Here is a 22,562-nt window from a genome sequence, read left to right on the forward strand (position 1 = left end):
GAACTTTCCTGCTATATCGACATCTTCTTACACTTTGCAAGCAGAGAGTCCTGAAATCAAATCTGTACTGTTTCATTTGCTAAGTGTATATCATGCAAGCTCCTTAACCTTCCATGTTTCCATTTTGGGCTCCCTAAAATGAGTACAAGACCTCCTATCTCACAGAGATATTGTGAGGGTTAAATAAAGCTACACATGAAAAACACCAATCCTGGTGCATAGTGACAGTTTGGTGCATAATGGTTCCTTCCCCCTTGAACAGAAGATGCTAGTGACATTTGGTCCAGAGTTCTCATGTGGTCTCATCCCTGAAACTCTATCAGCAACATGTCTGTCTCACTCGATGCTCAAAACCCGAGCAGAGATGTCTTCCTGACTTGCCCTCTAACATCATCTCTCTCTGCTCCTGAATCTTTTCTTTCTATCCACCCTGTCTTTTTTAGGTCCTGCTACAGGCAAAGCCAGATATTGCACTTTGGGAATTTTCTAAAACTCAGGGCTGAACATAGTCAAAGTAGTTCCCTAGCTCCTCAACCCACAGAATAATTTGAAGCTTCTCAACATGAAATTCTAAGGAAGAGATTAGCAAACCTCATCTGTAAAAAGCCAAATAGTAAACATGTTCAGCTTTGCAAGCCATAACGTCTCCGCTGCCGCTACACAATCCTGCCATTGTAGCATCAAAGCAGCCACAGTCTGCAAATGAATTGTATGAATGTGTTCCAGCAAAATGATATTTACTAAAACAGGCACCCCGTGGGCTGCAGTGTGCGCCTGGCCTCAACTCTCAGTTCCTCTGAATCTCACCCAGTCTTCTCCACTGGCACATCCTACACTCAAGCCATTCTCTGTGGACCCCATTCTCTGTTTGTGTGCATCCACATCCCTCCTCCACCAAGGACCGTCAGTCACCATGTCATCATCAGGCTAACACCTTCTTAGTTTTCAAAATGAACTCAAAAGTGGATGTCTAGATAAGATGGCAGAGGGAAGCAGAAGCTCCTAACCATGCTCCTAAAAAAACCTAAGTGAAATAATAAAAACCATTTTAAGAAAATCAGCCCCAACTTTACCAGCAGCACCCAAACCATAATAGCATAAGCACATAAGTTCATGATGACCCTTAAATAAACAGATGGAAGATTCTGGTGTTGCTTTAAAAAGGCATTATGCCAAAACCTCACTCCCTTATCCCCCAACGGGACAGTTGAGTCACATGTCTTTCTATGATAATGGCTGGTTGGTGATAGGGATCAATCTGTCCACTGAAACATTAAAACTTAACAGTTAGACTTCCGGTCCAGAGAAGATGACATCGGCCCATTTTGTCCCTGTTCCAACCCTCTAAGCAAAACTCTAAATCCTGGAGATGGTTCAAGAGACACCAGAGGAGACTCTGAAGAGTGATAAGAAGGTGAGCTGCTTTAAGACCCCAGGACTAGAGGAACAACACAGAGGCCAGGTATCTTGCATTTCCCCACACCTGAGGAAGGATACCCAACCCACCATTTCACAGCCCCTGACCCAGTAGCAGAAGGCAGCTAGGTGAGCTCCTTGGGTTCATCCTTTCCTGGGTGGAAGGGGAGTCCCCAACAAACAACATCAGGAGAGGCCCACATCACTGGAAAAGGGGATCAGTGTGAGCCAGAAACAAGTGGCCATGAAGCGCTATCGTTCTCCATCAGGCCTGAGACCCTCCTTTTCTGCCCAGAGATACTGCGACCAGTGGACAGAACTGGAAAAAGAAATCAGTCATACTGTCTAATATTCCTGACTCCCAGTTTGTTCCTTTATCAATTGTAGAGTCTAGTCTCTCACTTTCAGAAGTGTGCATGTGTGTGTGTGTGTGTGAGAGAGAGAGAGAGAGCGAGAGGGGAGAGAGAGAAGGGGGAGAGAGAGAGAGACAGAGAGAGAGAGAGGCTGGTATAAAGCAAGATATATATATATATTTGTTTTTTGAGACAGTTTCGCTCTTGTTACCCAGGCTGGAGTGCAATGGCGTGATCTCAGCTCACTGCAACCTCTGCCTCCTGGGTTCAGGCAATTCTCCTGCCTCAGCCTCCTGAGTAGCTGGGATTACAGGCACGTGCCACCATGCCCAGCTAATTTTTTGCATTTTTAGTAGAGACGGGGTTTCACCATGTTGACCAGGATGGTCTCGATCTCTTGACTTCATGATCCACCTGCCTCGGCCTCCCAAAGTGCTGGGATTACAGGCGTGAGCCACTGTGCCCGGCCAGCAAGATGTTTAAAGAGCAGTACAGAGATCAGTAAACAGAGGGGTTTACCAAGTACACCCTCCTTCCCTGTGGCTCAGCCAGGTGGCACGGACAGACATTGTCTACAGGAAGGACATTGCTTGTGAGTTAACTGGAGCAGTGGGAAAAGGGGCCAGAGAGAAGAGCCCAGCACCATCCAGTCCTGAGTGTCTGCCCCACCCCTGACTCCATTCGTCCCTCTCAAGCAGGCCTGGGCACTTCTCACCCCTCTACCCTCCTTGGCTAGGACTAGGATCCTAGCCTCTAGGTTCAAGACCTTCTGCAGAGTTGGGAAGTATTTCACTTCAAATTGTCACAGTGACAGTTCCCCTGCCTGGGTCTTCCCAGGGGTCAGAGTGTCTCCTAGTGGGTGGAGCATCATCCCTGGGAGCTGTGAGGCAGAATCTTGGTCAGACTCCAGTGCAGAGGTGGCAGGAGTCCAGGGAAGGGTCTGGTGACATCCTAGGTTAATGAAACTGGTCAGAAGTAACGAAGACCCTTCAGGGTGTGCTTTCATCCTCAGATTTGGGCTTCTCACTCCCTATGGGTATTAACTAGGGATTGGTTTAGTTCTGGGAAAAGGATGGGATACATGGGTATCCCCAGTAATTAGAGGGGAACAATAAAGCTGATCTTGGACATCGTTGGTAAGAACGTCTTAATCACTCAAGATTCTTAGGACATTTTGCAGCTATTACAAAACCTTGGGAAACAAAGTTTCCTGGTGATATTATAGCTGTCTTCCCACTAGACCTGAATAACCACAAGGCTGCTACTTCTCTTTCTCCATCTGAGCAGATTTTCACTTTTTCATTCTGTGACAAGATTTTCCTCTTTCTGTGTTTTCTGGCATTTGTGTCTGAAGTCTTCTGTTCTCTCTCTCTGCGTGATCTCAGTCACTCCAAGGCTCTCAGCCCCAATTTCTCCCGACACTTCCTGCAGTTTCTGTCTAGCTCAGGCTGTCCTGATCCAGAGTCATGAAGTGGCAGGAAGCCTGGGCCCTATTGATAGGGCCCGGAGACTTAGAGAGAGGAACTTCATGCCCTTCTAACATTCCCCAATGTGTGCCTCTGTTTGAGGGCTCAGAGGTGCCCACGTGGGGGTCTGGCTTCCTCTTCACCTGTGTCCTTTCCAGGATCTACTACACCAAGTGATCACACCCTCCCCAAAGTAATCCCTTATCTGAGTTCCTCAAATACCACAACAGGACTCACCAGCTGGTCCTCCCGAGAACCAGCCTTTTTTTTTTTTTTTTTTTTTTTTGGAGACAGAGTCTTGCTGTCACCAGGCTGTCATTGCAACCTCTGCCTGCTGGGTTTAAGTGATTCTCCTGCCTCTGCCTCCTGAGTAGCTGGGACTACAGGCATGCACCACCACGCCCAGCTAATTTTTGTATTTTTGGTAGAGATGAGGTTTCACAATGTTGGCCAGGCTGGTCTTGATCTCTTGACCTCATGATCCACCCACCTTGGGCTTCCAAAGTGCTGGGATTACAGGTATGAACCACCGTGTGCGACCCAGAGCCAGCCTTTTGAGGCATCTGACATCACTACCGTTTTTTTTATTGGCAGGGTTGGAGACTGCTAGAGAAGGAAAGTGAGCGAAATTTGAGTTCCTTTCTCCTTCAGGACAGAGGAAGATCCTGGACCTGCGAAGGTCCAGACATGGAGACTCCATGATCATTATCTCCTATACCTCTCTCTCCTAACCCACCTCTGCACATCAGAAAAACTCTTTGCTGATTTGGCCCCGCCATACACAGAAAAACCAAAGAACTTCTGTTTACTCTCATACCTGGTTTCCAAAACTATTCCCTATAGTTGTGAGTAAGCAAAGCAGGAAGAAGGAAGATATAGATATAGATGTATATTTTTTTATAATGCTTTAGTTACCAAAATTAAAGAATTACTTTATGCAAGATTCTGCTACTTGTGTGTTGACCTTTCTGTAGATTTGGTAAGGCTGCCAATCAATACATATTTATCACCTACTGTGTACAAAGCAAGTCCATGGTACTTGTGAGAGTTAAACATCTTTGCCTTCAGGGACTCACTTTCCATAGTGGGACTTCAGTGCACTATGAGGAAACTTACCCTCTCACCTGCTCCCTGCCCACCTCCAATCTATTCTCCACATGGAAGACAGAGTCAATTCTAAAAATCCACTTTTCTTCTCCCTTAAGTGGCTCCCAGTCACCCAAATGGGAACAGCAGAAATCCTTAAGATAAGTCCAAGGTGTTACATGGGCTTTCTTATTTAGCCCAGGTAGGGAACCTGTTTCTACCATCTAGAACAGACCACAAACCAAAACGTTAATGCATGCACAGACACAAACCCAAATTTCTTCATTTATTCTATCAAAGGATAGTTTTCAAAAAAAAGAGGTAAAATCATGACTTTCATACAGATATAAAATTGACACATGTTAAAGATTTTTATTTAACTCATTATTAATGAGGAAACCAGAAAGAGTTCAAGGAAGCACCAATTTATATGAAGTGAAGGAATGTGGAAATAGATTGTGGATGCATATAAATCAACCCAGGTGCCCATCCACGTTATGGCAGGTAATGTGGATAAAGAAAATATGGTATGTAAACATCATGGAATACTATGCAGCCACAGAAAAGAATAAAATCATTTCCCCCAGTGACATAGATGTAGCTAGAGGCCATTATCCTAAGCAAATTAATGCAAATAGAAAACCAAATATTGTATGTTCTCCTTTATAAGTGAGAGCTCAACATTGGGTATACACAGACATAAAGATGGGAAAAATAGACACTGGGGACTCCAAAAGGGGAAAGCAAGTGTTGAAAAAATTCCTGTTGGTTACTATGCTCACTATTTGGGTGACAAGATCAATAGAAGCCCAAACCTCAGTATCCCACGACACACCCTTGTAACAACCCTGCACATGCACCCCCTGAATCTAAAACACAATTTTTAAAAATGCTAGGTTCAGATAACGACAGAAGGGTGTTCTTCAGACATTACAAAATTTTGTATTGGAGACACCAGGAATCTTGTTTTCCTTATTCTAAATTTCCTTACATTTCTTAAAGTAAGTATGAGTATGTAAAGAGCACCTAGTATGTTAGATGCAGAGCTCATGCAAAGAGGAGGGGAAGGGGAGGGCAGGGAGAGGGGGAGATGATTTAGTGAAAAGGTTTTCCTTTGACCCCGCATTTCCTTAGACCCCGGAGCAGAGAGGATGAAGGACATGTCTGAGGCCAAAGAGGCCAGGCGGTGCGTGCGGGCTGCAGCCAGTCAGTGATTGGGTCATGGATGACTGACATACAGACTGGGTCTTCAGGGAACCCAGTGACTCACAGCGTGAACCCGACTAGCTGGTCTAGACAGGAGGTGACTAACGACTGGGCGCCTTACAGGGGACCGAGCTCCTCAGAGGCCGACTGGCGCGAGCTTAGCTAACTGCGGGCCGGGGCAGGCCGTGGGGGCGGTTACCTGATTGTCTGAGGCGATGACCGCTGGCTGCCCTCGGGCTGGGCAGGTGACTGGCGTGGTGGAGGCTGAGGAATGCGCCGCGGTTTCACCTGGTAACTGATCCAAATTGGCCTTGGATCCCTTGCGCTCGTGGGCCTGAGAGTGACCCTGGTGGCCTCACCTGCCTGGGCTGCCCCATGCTCCAAGTATCCGAGGGACGCCCGACTGACAGAGCAGCCCCGCTCTCCTGGAAGCCCACTTTGTGCAGTCCCGATACAGGTCCCTGCAGCCGAGGACTACAGGGATGCCCACAGGCCAGGCACTGCTTGTGAGGCCAGGCATCCTCTGTCAGCGCATGGAGATGGCGGTGTGAGGGCTTCACTGTCGCCCTGGGCCCACCCCACGCGCACCTCGCACGTTCTGAGTCTACCCCACAGCCAATCAGTGGCTGTACAGGCTTCTCTTATAGCCAATCAGCAGCTTCGGGTGCCTGCTCTGCAGCCCATCAGCGAGGCAGATGGAGCTTTCCCCCACGAACACGTGCCCCTGGGAGCCGACACACAGCCGCCAGAGCCAATGAGGAGCAGAAGGTGCAAGTCCCTCCCCCCACGTCAGGCCCAGAGGACTCTTAAGGGCTTGAGCCAATCAGCAGCAGCGGGTGGTGCCAGGGATGCTTGGGCGTCAATTTTCTCCTCCCCGAGGCTTTTGCTCACCAAGCTCATGAAACCACGCTCCTCTCCAGCCCCGAGGACTCCGTTCCTCTTGATGAAATCTACTTTATTTTCTCACACTTTACTCACTGCACACTTTCGAACCACGTCTCGCTGCTCAGTAATATTTTTGTGACAGCACCACTAGGATACAGGCTCACTGCCGTTAGAGTTTTTGCTGTGTTTTTGTTTCTTTTTTTTTTGTTGTTTGTTTTCTCACCCCTGTTTCCCTCACAGCCTTCAGCTGTGCCCTCCTCGTTGCTTTGGGATGAACTTGCCTTTCAGGCAGCCCTGCCCATCTCGCACCTCCCGGCTCACCTGTCCCACCTGTCCGCAGAGCCTCACCCCCTCCGCTGGGCTCACCTCCCCCGCCAGGCTGTGCCTGCCTCTGTCTCCCCTGCCCGGGGTGGGTGCCCCTCCAAGTCCGCCTCGCCCAGCCCAGATCCCCAGGTGGCTCTGCCCCGTAGATGGGAGGCAAGTGTCCAGGGTGCAGGGGCAGTGAAGGCGTGGTCGGCTGAGGGACCTGCCCCGTTCTGGGAAGGGAGTGTGAGTGTGCGGGGGAGGGGACGGCCCTGAAGATGTCAGAGGCGGGGCAGGAGCAGCACAAGAGTCCTCTGTGAGGAACCCTTCCCTTCCTTTTTCTCCTTCCATCCTCTGAGCGGCCCCATGTTACAGACTGGCCCAGACCCCTGTGTGACTCTGCGTCCACCGCCGGCCACACCAGGCTGTGCTCACAGGAACACATGGAATCCTCTCGACCACTCCATGTACTCCCTTGCCAGGGCTGCCTTGAGAAAGGAACACAGACCGAGTGGCTTCAACAACGCATTTGTTCTCCCACCCTTCTGGAGGCTGGAAGTCTGAGACCAAACTGTGGTCAGCGTTGCTTCCTTCTGAGGCCTCTCCGTGTGGTGGCTTGCGGGTGGCACCCTCTCCCTGTGTCCCACGTGCTCTTTCTCCTGAGCATGTCTCTGTCCTAATCACCCCTTCTTTCTTTCTTTATTTTGAGACAGAATCTTGCTTTGTCGCCCAGACTGGAGTGAAGTGGTGAGATCTCAGCTCAATCTAGCCTCCGTTTCCTGGGTTCAAGTGATTCTCCTGTCTCAGCCTCCCAAGTAGGTGGGATAACAGGAGTGCACCACCACGTCTGGCTAATTCTTGTATTTTTAGTAGAGACGGGGTTTCACCATGTTGGCCAGGCTGGTCTTCAACTCCTGACCTCAAGTCATCTGCCCACCTAGGCCTCCCGAAGTGCGGGGATTACAGGCCTGAGCCATCATACTGTACCCCTTATCATCCCTTCTAATAAAGACACAACTCATGTAGAATAACAGCCCACCCTAACAACTTCATTTTAATGTAGTCACCTTTTTATAAGTCCCCATCTCTAAATATGGTCACGTTCTGAGGTGCTAGGGGTTAGGACATCAGCATAGGAATTTGTAGGAGACACAGTTCATCCCTGACACCCACAAGTGTGGACATCCAATAATGCACAGAGCAGGTAAGCCCCTTCCCAAGACAGCACCATAGGTTTTACAGCGCCCAGCTCAAGCCAGCAGCCAACTGGCTACTGAGCCTATGCCCTTGACCTCTCTCTGTGAGGACTCAGATGAGGAACGCCCAGGGCAGTGGGGACCGCCAGGAGCTCCTTACTGAGGGCAGGACTCCGAGTGACCCTTGAGGATGGTTAGGGCTGGACACGCAGATGCTCAGGGCCTGCCCAGGAACACAGAGCATGTTGGCCACACCTGAGTGCAGAGAACATCGCTTCCTCATGCTGAGTTCTCCCTTAGGCTGAGGGGAGGGTGCTGTGATCCCTCCATGGGATAGATGAGGAGACTGAGACTTGGGAGAGGGGCCAGGACCCTCACACTCCAGAGCCGGGGCCTCCCCCAGCATCTTAGGCTCAGCCTTGTTCCCCATGCTGGGCTCCCAGGGCCTGGGCTGTACAGTCACCTCCAGGAATGCTGGGTCAGGGGGCACTAAGTAGGTTAGGAAGGCCTAGGACCACCTGTGGGACCACATGCTCATGGCCCCTCAGAGTCCTGGTCCCCTCCACTCTGCCCCTGTATACCTGAGACCGAACCTTCTAGCTGCACAGGGCCCTTGGTTCCACAAGCCCTGCCTGTGTTTCCAGCACCAGGCCCCTTACTAACAAACAGGAGCTGCGGTGGCTCAGGGCTCCTCTGCCTCATTGTTTATTAGGGAACTTCCCAAGGAAGGAGACAGTCTGTCACACTCTCCCCTTTGTCTCTACACCCCCCCCCCACCGAAAGGAGATGCTCCTGGTGTGGTTGTTGTGCTCATTCATTAAACATCACCTCCCCCACCTCGGGGAACCCCTCCCCATCTCTCATGCCTCTTGGTTCTTCCGCCCGTCCTTCCTGAGTCCCAGCCCTGGCAGGACTAACCCTCCCAGGAACCTAGAAGCTGTAATGGTCAGGCAGTGTCTGCTTCCCTGGGTGTGAACAGTGGTGTGGGAGGGAAAGTCTGTGGGCAGAGAGCATGCAGCAGTGGGTTGGGACCTCCCTGCTGTGTGCAGCCCCCTGAAGACCCCGTCTGGAAAGTAGAATTGGCCACTCCTCAAGAGCCCTGATAGCCCTGGCAGCGTGGGGCAAAGGTCCTCTTTTGTGGTCAGTTATTTTTCTGATCTTACCCCTAGGCTTCCTTTGGTGCCTCCTCTAGGGCCCTGTGACACCAAGGCTCTGTGATTCTCACCCTAAAGAAGCCACACTGCAGCTGCTGCTGCCCCTGCTGTGGGCGGAAGAGTGGGCCTCGGGGAGAGGGGCCGTGGGGCTAGGCTGGGCTGACCCTTGTTTCCCCACAGGGGCCCTGGCTCAGGGTATGAGATTCTGGCTGGAAGTGCCAGAGTCAGTGATGGTACAGGAGGGTCTCTGTGACTGCGCACTGCTCCATATTCCACCCCCATGGGTCCCTGTATGACTCTAGCCCTCTCCATGGCTACTGTCCCAGAAAGGGGATGATTTCCATCAGGATCCTCAAAAGGCCAAAAGCAATCTAGGTGGAAAAGAGCAGGAGGAGACTCAGGGTCGATTCCACCTGCTTTAGACCCCAGGCCAGAAACTGCTTCTGGATGTCAGAGATACATGGAGGGGAGACACAGGTACAGATCTCTTTAGGGAGAAAAAAGGCATCTGATACTCAGGGGTGTTCGAGGATGAGATGGAAACCTGTACATAGAGGGGCAGCTCAGAGCCTTCACCTTATCTACCCTCGGAGCAGTGAAGGCATCTTGTTATAGAAACCTGAATGGATTAAGAGAGCAAGGGAATTGCCAAAAGCACACAGGTGCCCTGTCTTCTGCTCCAATGTCTGACCAGGAATCACAGCCTGGCCTTGTCCATAGGCCATTTATGAAGGAGGACAGAAGGACAAAAAACAAAGGTCTGTCCCTCCTCTGAGTGCCTCCTTCAAGGTGGACCCAGGCTCTCTCCAGGACACCTGACGTCTTGAGTATCTGACTCTCACCTAGGCCCCTGATCTGTGTGGTCAGGCCCCTCCACAGGGCTGCAGACATCTCCAAGTTCAGGGCTCTGCTCTGCATCAGCACCACGGACAGCGCCACCGTCGTTGCCTGGGCAACACCAGGAGCCAAAGCCTGTCCTGGGAAGAGGGAGTGCCCCCTATGGACAGTGCCCTGTCTCCTGCTGGGGTTGGTCACATGCAGAAGTCAGAACTTTGTAGCTGGCTGGCTGATGGTTTCCAGTATAGTGGGAGGGCGATAGGAATGGAAACACAGTACCTGAGAGTCCAGGGATTCCAGAGCTCCAGGGAATTCACATTCCCATGGCTGCCTGAAAATTCCAACCATGTCCACGCTGCCCATTCCTTCCCAAGAATTCACTTCCACCTCCAAAGAGCAAGATCCTCCTTATTCCCAGTCTGCTTCCCACTTCACAGCCACCTACCCTCTGGCATCAGAAACATCAGGTGAATTGTCTGCCTCCCAACCCAATGTTGCTCTCCTCAAAGGCAAGGACTGGTCCTGTCCTGTTCATCCTTTGCTGGATATCTCAAGGTACAGCACAGTGCTCTTGACCTAAATGCAGAATGAATGAACGCATGAATGAAATTTCTTTCCTCATCTCATGTGAGAGACTTGACAGTTCTTCCCTCTCAAATTAACATCAGCTTTCCCTGTCCCAGCCTAGTCTGTCCTGGGCAGACAAAATTGATGAAGCGGCTCCTAATCAGACACTCGGGCAGGAGACAGAGCACCTGTGTGATTTGGGCAATACATTTTCTCTCTCAGCACATTCAGGCTTCTGTGACAAAATACCATAAACTGGCTGACTTATAAGCAACAGAAATTCATGTCTCACAGTGCATAAACTGGGAATTCCAAGATCAAAGTGCCAGGAGATTGGTGCCTGAAGTCCTGCTTTTTCATAGATGATGCCTTCTCACTGTGCTCTCGCATGGTGGAAGGCCACGCAAGCTCCTTGGGGTCTGTTTTACAAGTGCACTAACCCTATTTATGAGAACTCCACCATCTTCGAATACTATCACCTTAGAGGTGAGGATTTAATTGGAAAAGGACACAAATATTTAGATCATGGCACTTGACACTGAACCCTGGTGTCTTCTACAAAATGAAGTGGGGATACATACAGGGGCCTCCCAGGTCTTCTGAGTCATAAGTGGGTTATTAGAACCTGTTTTATGCTTAGATTCTCTGCAACTTTCTCCTTTTTCTACTTTCCATTTTTCTGCTTTTCTTTCTTTTTTTTTTTTTTTTTTTGAGACAGAGTTTCACTCTTGTTGCCCAGGCTGGAGTACAATGGTGCAATCTCGGCTCACTGCAACCTCCGCCTCCTCAGTTTGAGTTATTATCCTGTCTCAGCCTCTCGGGTAGCTGGAATTATCGGCACCCACCACCAAGCCCAGCTAATTTTTGTATTTTTAGGAGAGACGAGGTTTCACCATGTTGGCCAGGATGGTCTTGATCTCTTGACCTCGTGATCCACCTGCCTCGGCCTCTCAAAGTGCTGGGATTACAGGCATGAGCCACCACCCCCAGCCCTTTTTCTGCTTTTCTTTGTAAATTGGGGACCATGGGAAACACATGGGCCATGGCTCAGCCCTGCTGACAAGAGATGTTGCAGCTGCCTCTACTAGGAGAGACTGATTGGGCAAGGACAGGTGGCGCAGGATGGGGCAGTGGCAGCAGATATCAGCTGCAAATACAAGTATTGGAGATAGAGGTGTGAGTCAACTATGCACACCCAAGCCCTGCACCTTCCCTTCTCAATGGTCACAGCTGATCTACTCCAGGTCATGGGCAATTGGGGGGACAACATGGAATGCACAGATGCATGAAATTACGTGGAAGAAAACAGACTGTAATTGTTTATGTACACAACGTCTTCAGAAAAACCTATGCAACACTATAGTATTCAAGGCAGTGCACGCAGATGATAAAACTATGTAGCAAAGCAAGGAGAAAATCAGCATTCACGTGAGACTAGGGACACCTTCAGGAGGGAGTGGGGCACGACTGATAGGAAGGGGGAACACATGGGCAGTCCTGAGGTGCTATTAATGTTCCGTTTCTCTAGGAGTGTTCATATGTGTAAATCACTGAGATGTCCTGTCCTTTTTTTAAGATGTAGTCTCTCTCTGTCACCTAGGCTGGAACGCAGTGGCGCAATCTCGGCTCACTGCAACCTCTGTCTCCCAGGTTCAAGTGATTCTTCTGTCTCAGCCTCCTGAGTAGCTGGGATTACAGATGCCCATCACACCTGGCTAATTTTTGCATTTTTCATAGAGACAGGGTTTCATTATGTTGGCCAGGCTGGTCTCAAACTCCTGACCTCAGGTGATCCACCCATCTCAGCCTCCCAAAGTGCTGGGGTTACAGGTGTGAGCACCGCACCTTGCCTGAGATGTTCTCTTGGGGTCAGTTTTATCTATGTCTTCTGTTTCCCCCAAAAGAAATGTTTCAAGAAAACCGACATGGGTCTAAGGAGGCTCCACCTCCCAGGGTCCCCCACCACTTCCTCCCAGCCCACAGCCACACAGTTAAATATAATCTTCTGTTTCATTCAGGTGTACATTTCTTCTCCAAAATAATCCTGCCCAGCGCTGAGTGTGGACACCCCAGGGCTGGTGTTCTTGCTCCAGGGCTCCTGTTCGCCTGGACCCCTGGGAGTAGAGCCTGCAGAAGCAAAGCCCTGGGGCTAGCAGGCCCCTCCTGCTGTGGAGTCACCAGGGGTAGTGTGGTTGACTGAGATATCAGTCGTGAAGAAACCCATCCTGATGACCAGATAACCATGACGAAGGGAGAAGCGCCTGTCCTTGTCAAACTGACCCCTTCTCTTCTGACTCTCCTCCTTTTCAAGCCTCAACAGTCACAGCCTCAGTTTCCCAGGCCTCCTGTGAGCCATGCTCTGCTCCATGTCTTTGGTATGTATCAACATGAGGAATTCTCACCTCCACAGCCCTGTGTCCCACAGCTGAATCCTCCTGAGTCTGAACACTTAACCTAGGGGAGAGCAACCCCACCCTGTCTGTGCCCCCCACTGAGCTCAGATGTCACCCCTCCAACCCTTTAATAGGAAACATGGCAGTGGGTGGGAGGGAAGAGGGTCAGTCCACCCACTATACCTTGATCTGTACAGACTGAAAGACTCTGGTCTCTTCACTCAGAGTCAGGTCCTGCAGGAAGAAATCAGCAAGGCCAGTAGTGGGCATCAGGGATACAGGCATAAAGGATGCAAACACACTCAGGAATCTCAGTGTCTCCCCTCTGCAGTGACTCCTTGGGGACTGCGTTCAGCTCTGCAATGTTGACCTCGTTGTGCAGAATGGGGGTGCCCACCTTGTGGCTGCTAAGAGAGGGAGGAGAGGCTGCCAGCTCACCCCACCTGCAGCCCTGTCTCTCATGGCCCTGAGTCCCACCTTTGGCAGGTCTGACCTCCACAAAGAGTGACAGCCACAGAGGAGACTCAGGGGACTGGCCAGATGGACCCAGTTTCACCTTGCAGAAAATGTTGCCCAGAAGCAAGGGTGAGGCAGAGACAGCAGGACCAGCCTCGAGGGTCCTGATCGTCCACCTCCTGAACACACCTCTTTCTCTACAGCATCCATAGCCCTGAGGAATGGCTCATCTCTTTCAGTCCTGGAGGGCCAGTCTCTGCACCTGGTCTGTGCTGTTGACAGCAAACCCCCTGCCAGCCTGAGTTGGACCCGGGGAAGCCCGACCCTGAGCCCCTCACAGCCCTTGAACCCTGGGCTGCTGAAGCTGCCTTGAGTGCACGTGAGGGATGAAGGGGAATTCATCTGCTGAGCTCAGAACCCTCGGGGCTCCCAGCACACCTCCCTGGGCCGCTCCCTGCAGAATAAGGACACAGGTGGGTAAGGGAGTAGCTGGAGGAGGACCCACCTGCCTCACGCTGATGTCCACCCACGGCCTCTGAGCTTCAAGGGGAAGCTCAGCTCTGGTCTGTGCTCAGGTGTGAGGCCTGGAACTTCCCTCCGACCCAAGCATCACTGTCCTCTTCCTGCTAGGAAAGGGCTCTGGGGTGGGGAGAAGGCAGAGTGGATCTTGGAGGCGAGGAGCTGGGGCCTGGACAGGTGTGTCTGGGGAGACAAGTGTTTTGCTTTGCAGCACTTAGGCTAGGATGAGACACATGACACTCTTGCCTTGGCAGCAACTGTAAGAACCAAAAATACAACAACTCAGCAAGCAAGAGAAACAATATTGTGACACAATCATCTTTTCGAAAAAGTAAAAAATAATGCAAAATAATTCCACAGTGAACAAAAATAAAAATTTTAAATAAAAAAAAAACTGCACCCAGCACTCTCATGCCCCACTGGCCTCACCAAAGTCTGCAATCCTCTTCCTTCCCATCCTGCTCTTTGTGTCTAGGAAAGCTGGGAGGAGAATCAAAGTCTAGGGCCTTATAGGCAGCAGGAGGTGAAAAGACCCAGCTACTGAAAGTAAATCCCAGAGATAACTCCAATCCATCTGCAGGCACTGTGTGGCCTGTATCAGGAGTGACACTGGGGGCAATTGGGGGAGCTGGAGCCACAGCCCTGGCCTCTCTGTCCTTCTGTGTCATCTTCATCATGTAAGCATCGACCCTGGGGAGGGAGGGAGAGCCCTGGGGGAGGGTGGGCTGGGAATGGAATCCCTAAAGCCAGAGCTGGAGGGACCTGCATGGTCAAGAGCTTAAAGCAAGGGCAAGAAGGAGGTCATGGGTGCACAGTGAAAATTTCACAAGCACCCTTGTTCATGGGGCTCCAAGTCTGTGGCAAACCTCAGGCCCCACCAGCCAGAAGGCTGGAGTCTGTGTTCTCCACATTGGGGTCCCTGGGACTAGTTCACCCCTCTCTCACCTCAGTCACCCCTCCAACCCTTTAATAGGAAACATGGCAGTGGTTGGGAGGGAAGAGGGCCGGTCCACCCACTACCTTGATCTGTACAGACTGAAAGACTCTGGTCTCTTCACTCGGAGTCAGGTCCTGCAGGAAGAAATCAGCAAGGCCAGCAGTGAGCATCAGGGATACAGGCATAAAGGATGCAAATACGGTCAGGGGCTCAGCCTATCAGGTGAGCAATATGGGTGTCTCCACACCCAGCATCCAGCCTAGACACCTCCCACAGGATGGCCCCCAGGATTGCTCAGCTAGTCATGGCCAAAGTTATCTCCTCACCTCCTCCTCCTACCTACAAGCTGACTTCTCCTGCAGAATTCCCCATCTTGCTGACAGCATGGCAGCCCCTCCTCCCTGACCAGGCATGGAGGAGGGTTACCTCCTCTCTGTCCTTCCTGTCTTCCCCTAAAGCTGAAAATTCATCATATCCTGTCGATTTGCCCCACAAAGAACAGCTAGCATCACCTCCGTCCACCCTGACCCTCTCATTGCTGAGGCCTCAGGATCTTTTCCTTGGACCTTGTCATCTCCCTGCCTCTCACCTCCCCCTCCCTCTCTGGAGGGATCATCTGGAAGCCATCACTGCCCAGTTCTTCTGCATTTGCACAGCTGTCCTCCATCCCCATTGTCTAGATCAGAGGCCAGCAAACATTTTCTGAAAGGCCAGTTGGTAAGTATTTTTGGCTTTGTGGACTATGCAGTTGCTGTTCCAGCTACTCAACTCTGCTGCTGTAGAATGAAATCAGCCATAGACCACGTGCTAATAGTGAGTCACACTGTGTTCCAATAAAACTTTATTGATGAAAACAAACAGTGGGCCAGATTCAATCCAAGGGCTCTAGTTTGCTAACCCCTGATAAGCCCAAACTCCTCAGCCTGCTGCCCTGAATGTTCTGGCCTCTTAGGCACCTACCTCTCCAGGAGGGCCAGAGTTATGGGGAAAAGAATGAGGTACTTCCTTTGAATGCAGCGTTTAAGGGGGTGCCAAAAATCTCAATAATTGAGAAAAACAAAGTTTCATGCATTGTTTTTTAAAACATCAAAATTAATTTTAAAAAATGAATGATAAGCCAATATCAACATTTTAAATGACAAGATCAATAAACTGAAGTGAGTTAAGAATTATTTAAGATCATCACTCAGTCGAAATAAACCGTCAAGCAGGGCAGCATTCTCGGTTGAAAATGAGAGAATCAAAGTGGAATTTGAAAATACTGTTTCTGCCTTGCTTCCAGCAGAGCCAGGAAAGCAGATTAGAATAAATTCTGCTTTAGGTATCTGTAAAATCTTTGAACTTAAAATGATGATGTTTTATTATGTACCATTTTCAATTTGTCGGTACTAGTTCCATTAGTTAGTGTTCTGGATAAAACTGACCATTAAACATACATGAAACCATACAAAGAGAGACAGACATTTTTCTTGTGCCTCAGGCTCCAACTGGCTCAGCAAAGCACATTCAAAATCCTGAGTGTATTTAAATTTTTGTTCTCCCTGGAGTTTTTTGACACTAATTTTGATTCTAAAATATTACATGAGGCTGAGCACAGTGGCTCACAACTGTAATCCCAGCACTTTGGGAGGCCGAAGTGGGCAGATCATTTCACTGGAGACCAGCCTGGTCAACATGGCAAAACCCCATCTCTACTAAAAATATGCAATTAGCCTGGTATGGTGCCACATGCCTGTAACCCCAGCTACTCAAGAGACTGAGGCACAAGAATTGCTCGAACCTGGGGAGCTGCAGCAAGCCGAGATGGTGCCACTGCACTCCAGCCTGGATGACAGAGAGAGATTCTATCTCGAAAAAATAAAAATAAAAGGGCTATAGTCTATAACTAGCCATCTGGGCAAGCTTCTACCTCTGGTAAAGTTTGAAAATCAGGTGTTTTGAGGGAGGAGGGGTTGGAGCAGGAGTTTTATGTTGGATGGGTTGGCTAAATACACATATGTAACACACTGATAGGCAGAGTTACAAGTATTTATGAAAGGGAGTTACGAGTATGTGTGATGGATAAATACCTAAGTTATATGCAACTCACGTTTATTTTGGGGGGAGACTTAACATTTAAATGTGTTATTGTTGTTACCAAGCGAGTCACAGAAGCGCCACACTCTGAGTTCAAATTACGAGTCCTTTATTTGCCAGCAACTGAGAGTTGGCTCACGCTTAAAACCTCTCGGCCCTGAAGAAGGGGCTGCATTTCCTTTTATACCTTGCTTAGGATAAGCGAGAGGGAGCCTAGCTGAAGCAGAATTTTACAGAAGCAGAACAAGCAAGTTGGTAGGAGAAGGCCTAAATCAGGAGGCAGGAGATTCCCATAGTTGCTGGTTACTAAGAGTATTTCCATACAATCACCAAGTGGGGTGGCAGGGGGGACTTTCCATACAATCAATTACCAAAAGGGGTATTCACAGTAGCAGGTGTGCTTGCCAAGCAGGATGTGGTTACCAGGGTTATAGGTACTGAGCACAGCGTGACCCAAACCTCAATGGTACAGCATGACTCAGTAATGCACCTGTGGGGGCTGTGGCAGGGACAGAGAAGCTGAGCTGGAGCTTACAGCTAAGATGGAGTCAGGCTAGCACAAGTTAGGTTATCACATTATACTGAAGCCATCTATGTCAAGAGGTGAAGCAGGGACGCAGAGGTATTTAAGTGCGTAGTCTCTGTAAACTGGCAGAATTAGCCTACGGTTGTTTTCTTAGGAGACAGTAAGTGACATAAGTGACATTAGTCTTTTGCTTAGTTAATTAAAGCTGTGGTTATGGCTGTGGAACAGGGAGGTCAGTTAGCATCTGGCAATGGATGAGCAGCAAATTGTTTAATATTGTTTATTTTGAGGCCGGTGTTTGCTGAGCTGATAGAGAAAAAGAAAATCCTTGAGGCTGTCCAAACCGTAATTTTTCAAGTGCTATAATTTTTTAAGTGCCTCTAGCACCCTTTCTGGCTTCTAGAGGTGCCTGCACTCCTTGGCTCAGGTCCCTCCCTCAGTCTGCAAGGCAAGCAGCCTGGCATCTTCCAATCTCTACAGCCTCCTCCATTCACTTGCAAGAACCCCCGTGACTCCATTGGGCACAACCAAATAATCCAGAATAACCTCCCCATTTCAATATCCTTAACCCGATTGCATCTGTAAAGCCGCTTTTGCCATGTAAGGTAACGGATCCATAGGTTTCAGGAGAGTGGGGCATGGACATTTTGGAGGGGTCGTTATTCTCCCCGTGACAGGGATATAATTTCTTTGACTGACTTATCCTACCCACACCACCAAACTGAGAGCTTCCCAAGGGCAGGTGACAAATCCAGATCAAGGCCCTGTAGTTCTCTCTCAGTTGCCCTCTTCCTGTTCATCTTAACATAGTTCCCACACTCCCTCAATTAAAGAGCGAGCTGCAGGAGGACAGGACCCACACCTACCGTGTCCACCACGGCCCATCCAGAACGGGACCTCAGCAGGACTCCGGGATTTGGAGTCAGAAGGAACAGACCGGACTGGGTCCTGCTGTAACAGGGAGTTTGGCTGCTGTGCTTACTGTTTCTACCTGGTTTTTGTTTCGTTTTGTTTTTTGTTTTCTTTTTGACACAGAGTTTCGCTCTGTCACCAGGCTGGAGTGCACTGGTGCGATCTCGGCTCACTACAACCTCCAAATCTCTGGTTGAAGCGATTCTCTTGCTTCGGCCTCCCGAGCAGCTGGGACTGCAGGCACTTCTACCTGTTTTTTAATGTATGCAGTGGAGATAATAATAACACCTTCCTCATGATATTGTTTCGGGAAGTTAATGAGATTAGTAAACACCAAATGAGGTGCTCAGTAAACATTAAACCTTGGAGGAAAGCATGAAAGAGACTTCAGCAAAAGTGCAGGTGCAATGAATGGATGGATCTCCTGCCTCCTTGCCGGACTCTCCCCCACCCCGTCCTGGCCCCACTCCTCTGCTTTGACTCCCTTCTCTCTCTCTCTGTTCAGGGCTCCCTGACTGAAACCTGGATAGATGGCAGCCCCCAAAAGCAGCCTCCCCCAGCCACAGTCACCCCCTCCTCAGGGGAGGAAGAAGAGCTCCACTATGCATCCCTCAGCTTCCACAAGGTCAGACCTCAGAACCTGCAAGGACAGGAGGCCATGGACAGTGAATACTCAGAGATCAAGATCTACAAGTGAGAAACTGCAGAGACTCGGCCCTGGTTGGGGGGTCACGGTCCTTCCAGGCTAAGGATAAGTCAGACGCTGATTCTTATCAAATTAACAGCCTTCTAGAGCCCCATGCTGTGCCGAAGGTCACCAGGGCTCCCTCTTCCTGTTGAACTGAAACTAGGACCGATGTCTCCCCTTTCCCAGGTCACCTTGGCCCATCCCTGCCCCCAGATTCTGCTACCCCCATTCCCCTCCCTAAGTCTCTGAGGTTGACTATCTGAGATTCTACATCTAGGTGAGGCCATGAAACACTGGCCTCTCTGAGCCTGGCTCAGTTCATAACATAACGTCCCCTAGGTTAGTCTGCGTTGTCTCAAATGACAGAATCACGCACTGAATATTTTCAAAGAGCTAAGAAGGATTTTAAATGTTTTCACACAAAAGATGGATATTTGCACAAATGGGTGTGCTAATCATGCTGACTTGATGGCTCCACAGTGCATCCGGGTGTGGAAACCTCACTGAGGCCGTCTCAAGGCTACTCGGCTACTCAGGGCAGGGACGGAATTTAAAGCCCATCCGATTCTGAGGTCTCTTCTCTCATCCAGCACTGAGTTAAGCCACCAGCAGGTGGGCACCTCTTGGCATAAGTTTGCAGGAAACAATATTCCTCAGGGGATTTGTTTTTTCCTGAAGAGGGTGCAGCAGTATCCCAGAGTCTCCTGGAAGTGACAGGTGCATTAAGGGGTGAAGGCCAGGGACCCCTGCTTCAAGCCTTTGTTTTCCAAAAAAATTTTTAATTTTTTTAAATTGTAGGGTTTTTATTTCATTGCTTTTTCTTGAAATTTAAAAATAGCATTAGCTTTTCAGTTGAGGCAAATTTACCTACCACAAAACACGCAGATCTCACATGTGCGGTACCATGAGCTCTGCCAAATGGGTGCCCTGTATCACCAGCTCCCCAAAGATACAGAAATTTTTCATCACTCCAGAAAGATCCTGGTGTCCTTACCAGTCAATCCTCAGCCCTGAGAGCCACCATTTTCTGGTTCCTGTCACCATAAGTTACTTTCCGTGTCCTTGAACTCCAGATCGGCATTGCCCAGTATGCACTCTTGTGTCTTGGTTTTTCACTCAGTGTTGTGTTTTGAGATTGGTCCATATTGTGTGTGTCAGCATCTGTTCCTCTTTACTGCCGAATAGGACGACATTGCATGAGCACATCTCAGTTTGTTTACCCGTTTTTTTCTGTTCATGGATATTTAGTCTGTTTTGGTTTTGGTGGTTATAAATATGGCTGCTGTGAACATATTTGCACAAGACTGTATAGAGGTTTTTTTTTTTGTTTGCTTGGTTTTCGTTTTTGAGCTGGAGTCTCACTCTCTTGCCCAGGCTGAAATGCAGAGTGGTGTGATCTCAGCTCACCACAACCTCTGCCTCCCAGCTCAAGCAATTCTCCTGCCTCTTCTGATATACTTCTTCTTCTTCTTTTTTATTTTAAGGATAGTGGGGAGTTTGTTTAAGTTTCCCTTAGAAATAAGAAGAAAATTTTTTGAAACTATGAATGACATGACTTCAAGTCCTTCATTGGGAAGAATTCAAGTAACAAACGTTTAATAAAAGAAAAGCAGAGGCTAACAACCTGTATACCTCATGTGTATCTGAGAGATAGCCAGGGGAAATCAGCAGATTTCAAAGAGGTGGCTTTGAATTCAGGCTTAAAAGCATCTTCCGGTGGCTCAAGCCTGTAATCCCAGCACTTTGGGAGGCTGAGGCAGGTGGATCATGAGGTCAAGAGATCGAGACCATCCTGGTCAACATTGGTGAAACCCCTTCTCTACTAAAAATACAAAAAAAAAAAAAAAAAAAAAAAAATTAGCTGGGCATGGTGGCACCTGCCTGTAATCCCAGCTACTCAGGAGGCTGAGGCAGGAGAATTGCCTGAACCCAGGAGGCGGAGGTTGTGGTGAGCTGAGATGGCGCCATTGCACTCCAGCCTGGGTAACAAGAGCGAAACTCCGTCTCAAAAACAAACAAACAAAAAAAGCATCTTCTGCGGAAACAAAGAAAAAAGGGTGTGGGCAGGCCAGTTACTGGAAGGTGAGATCGGAAAACACACTGGGAAGAAGGAGCGAGGCTTGTTTTGCAGGTCACGTGGGTGCCTCCTCCCTTGATGTGAGTCTGGTGAGTCGCCTTCTCTTCCTGGTACAGAGGGAGAACTCCTTACCATTGGAGATTCCTTTGTAGATGTGATTTTCCCTTTAAAAAGGGTAACTTCTTCCTTGATTCTCAGAGTGTCTCCTGTGTCTCAAAATAATCTTTATGCCAAAAAGGCACATTTTGGGGTGGTGTATTTTGGTCTCCTACAGCTGTATTTTGGGGTGATGTATTTTTGGTCTCTTACATTCTCATAAGGTTCAAAAGATCTGTTGTAGGTAAAGCACTCAGAACATTAATTAATTAATACTAAACGCTCACTAACAGCGTTCTCCAATTAACTGAAACTATTTCCAGCTATTTGCACAAGTCTCACACGAGGTTTGACTTGATCTTTGGTTTGAAAGGACTGGAAAGTGAAGGGTTATTACTCCCTCTTGTGGCCATACTGTGAATTACAGCCTCTGCAAATCCCCATAGAAGTTGGTCCCGGTAGTGGAGAACATACTAGCTCATTCCCTTCTGTGTTGAGGATCACAGGAGGTTCTCCCTTGGCTTGCTCAGCATTGGATGGGAGGTTGGTAAAAAAAAAAAAAAAAAAAAAAAAAAAAAAAGCATCATCCCACGAACTGCCGCAGAGAAAGAAGAAGGCTTCCCATGGGACTACACTACAGGGAAGTTTTACAACAAAACCTTTCAGCACGTGGGGACAAACGTATTTCCTGCATTCAAATCAAACACACATTCCTCTTCCATCTCCAGAGGAAGATACTGTAACTCTGCCTGGTATCAGGCAGCACGGATGCACACGTGCAGGCTGCTCAGAGCTCCTGCAAAGTGAGAGAAGCAGACACAGGCAGGAGCCTCGGCAGGTGTTGCTGCAGGAAGCGGAAGCATCCCTAAGAAAAAGACGGACAAGCGACGCCCCCTCGGGAGCAGCTCAGCAGTGCGAATTAGAAAGAAGGTAAGGAAATCGCCTCCACCATTTATTATTTTTTTATTTTTGAGACAAAGTCTCACTGTCATCTAGGATGGAGTGCAGTGGAACGATCTCGGCTCACTGCAACCTCCACCTCCCAGGATCAAACGATTCTCCTGCCTCAGCCTCCCGAGTAGCTGGGATTACAGGCACATGCCACCACATCTGACAAATTTTGTACTTTTGGTAGAGATGAGGTTTCATATTGACCAAGCTGGTTTCGAACTCCTGACCTCAGGTGATCTGCCCACCTCGGCCTCCCAAAGTGCTGGAATTACAGGCGTGAGCTATCGTGCCCAGCCTATGTTCCTCTGGCTGGACTGGAGGACAGTAAGGAAACAGTGCAGGGCTGATGCTTTCCAAATACAGTTGGACAGAGTCCCTCGGTCAGCAGTGAGCAGGGGATGCAAGCCCACCTCATATCACGAACCCTAACTGCCATCAATGAACAAAAAGCCATTAATAAAA

General features: G+C 49.2%; 1 long non-coding RNA gene across 1 annotated transcript in view; it reads right to left on the reverse strand.

Moving 5' to 3' along the window:
* Positions 1–8,698: 8,698 nt before the first annotated feature.
* The window catches only part of LOC144580749 (uncharacterized), a 64,211-nt gene continuing 50,347 nt past the window's right edge, over positions 8,699–22,562 (reverse strand). Inside the window, exons 3-4 of the long non-coding RNA XR_013530873.1 lie at positions 14,858–14,908; positions 8,699–14,094 (exon numbers count right to left, since the gene is read on the reverse strand). This is a non-coding gene — a long non-coding RNA (uncharacterized LOC144580749). The remainder of the gene's footprint in view (positions 14,095–14,857; positions 14,909–22,562) is intronic.

Source organism: Callithrix jacchus, chromosome 22, assembly GCF_049354715.1.
Source record: "Callithrix jacchus isolate 240 chromosome 22, calJac240_pri, whole genome shotgun sequence".
Lineage (NCBI taxonomy): Eukaryota > Metazoa > Chordata > Mammalia > Primates > Cebidae > Callithrix > Callithrix jacchus.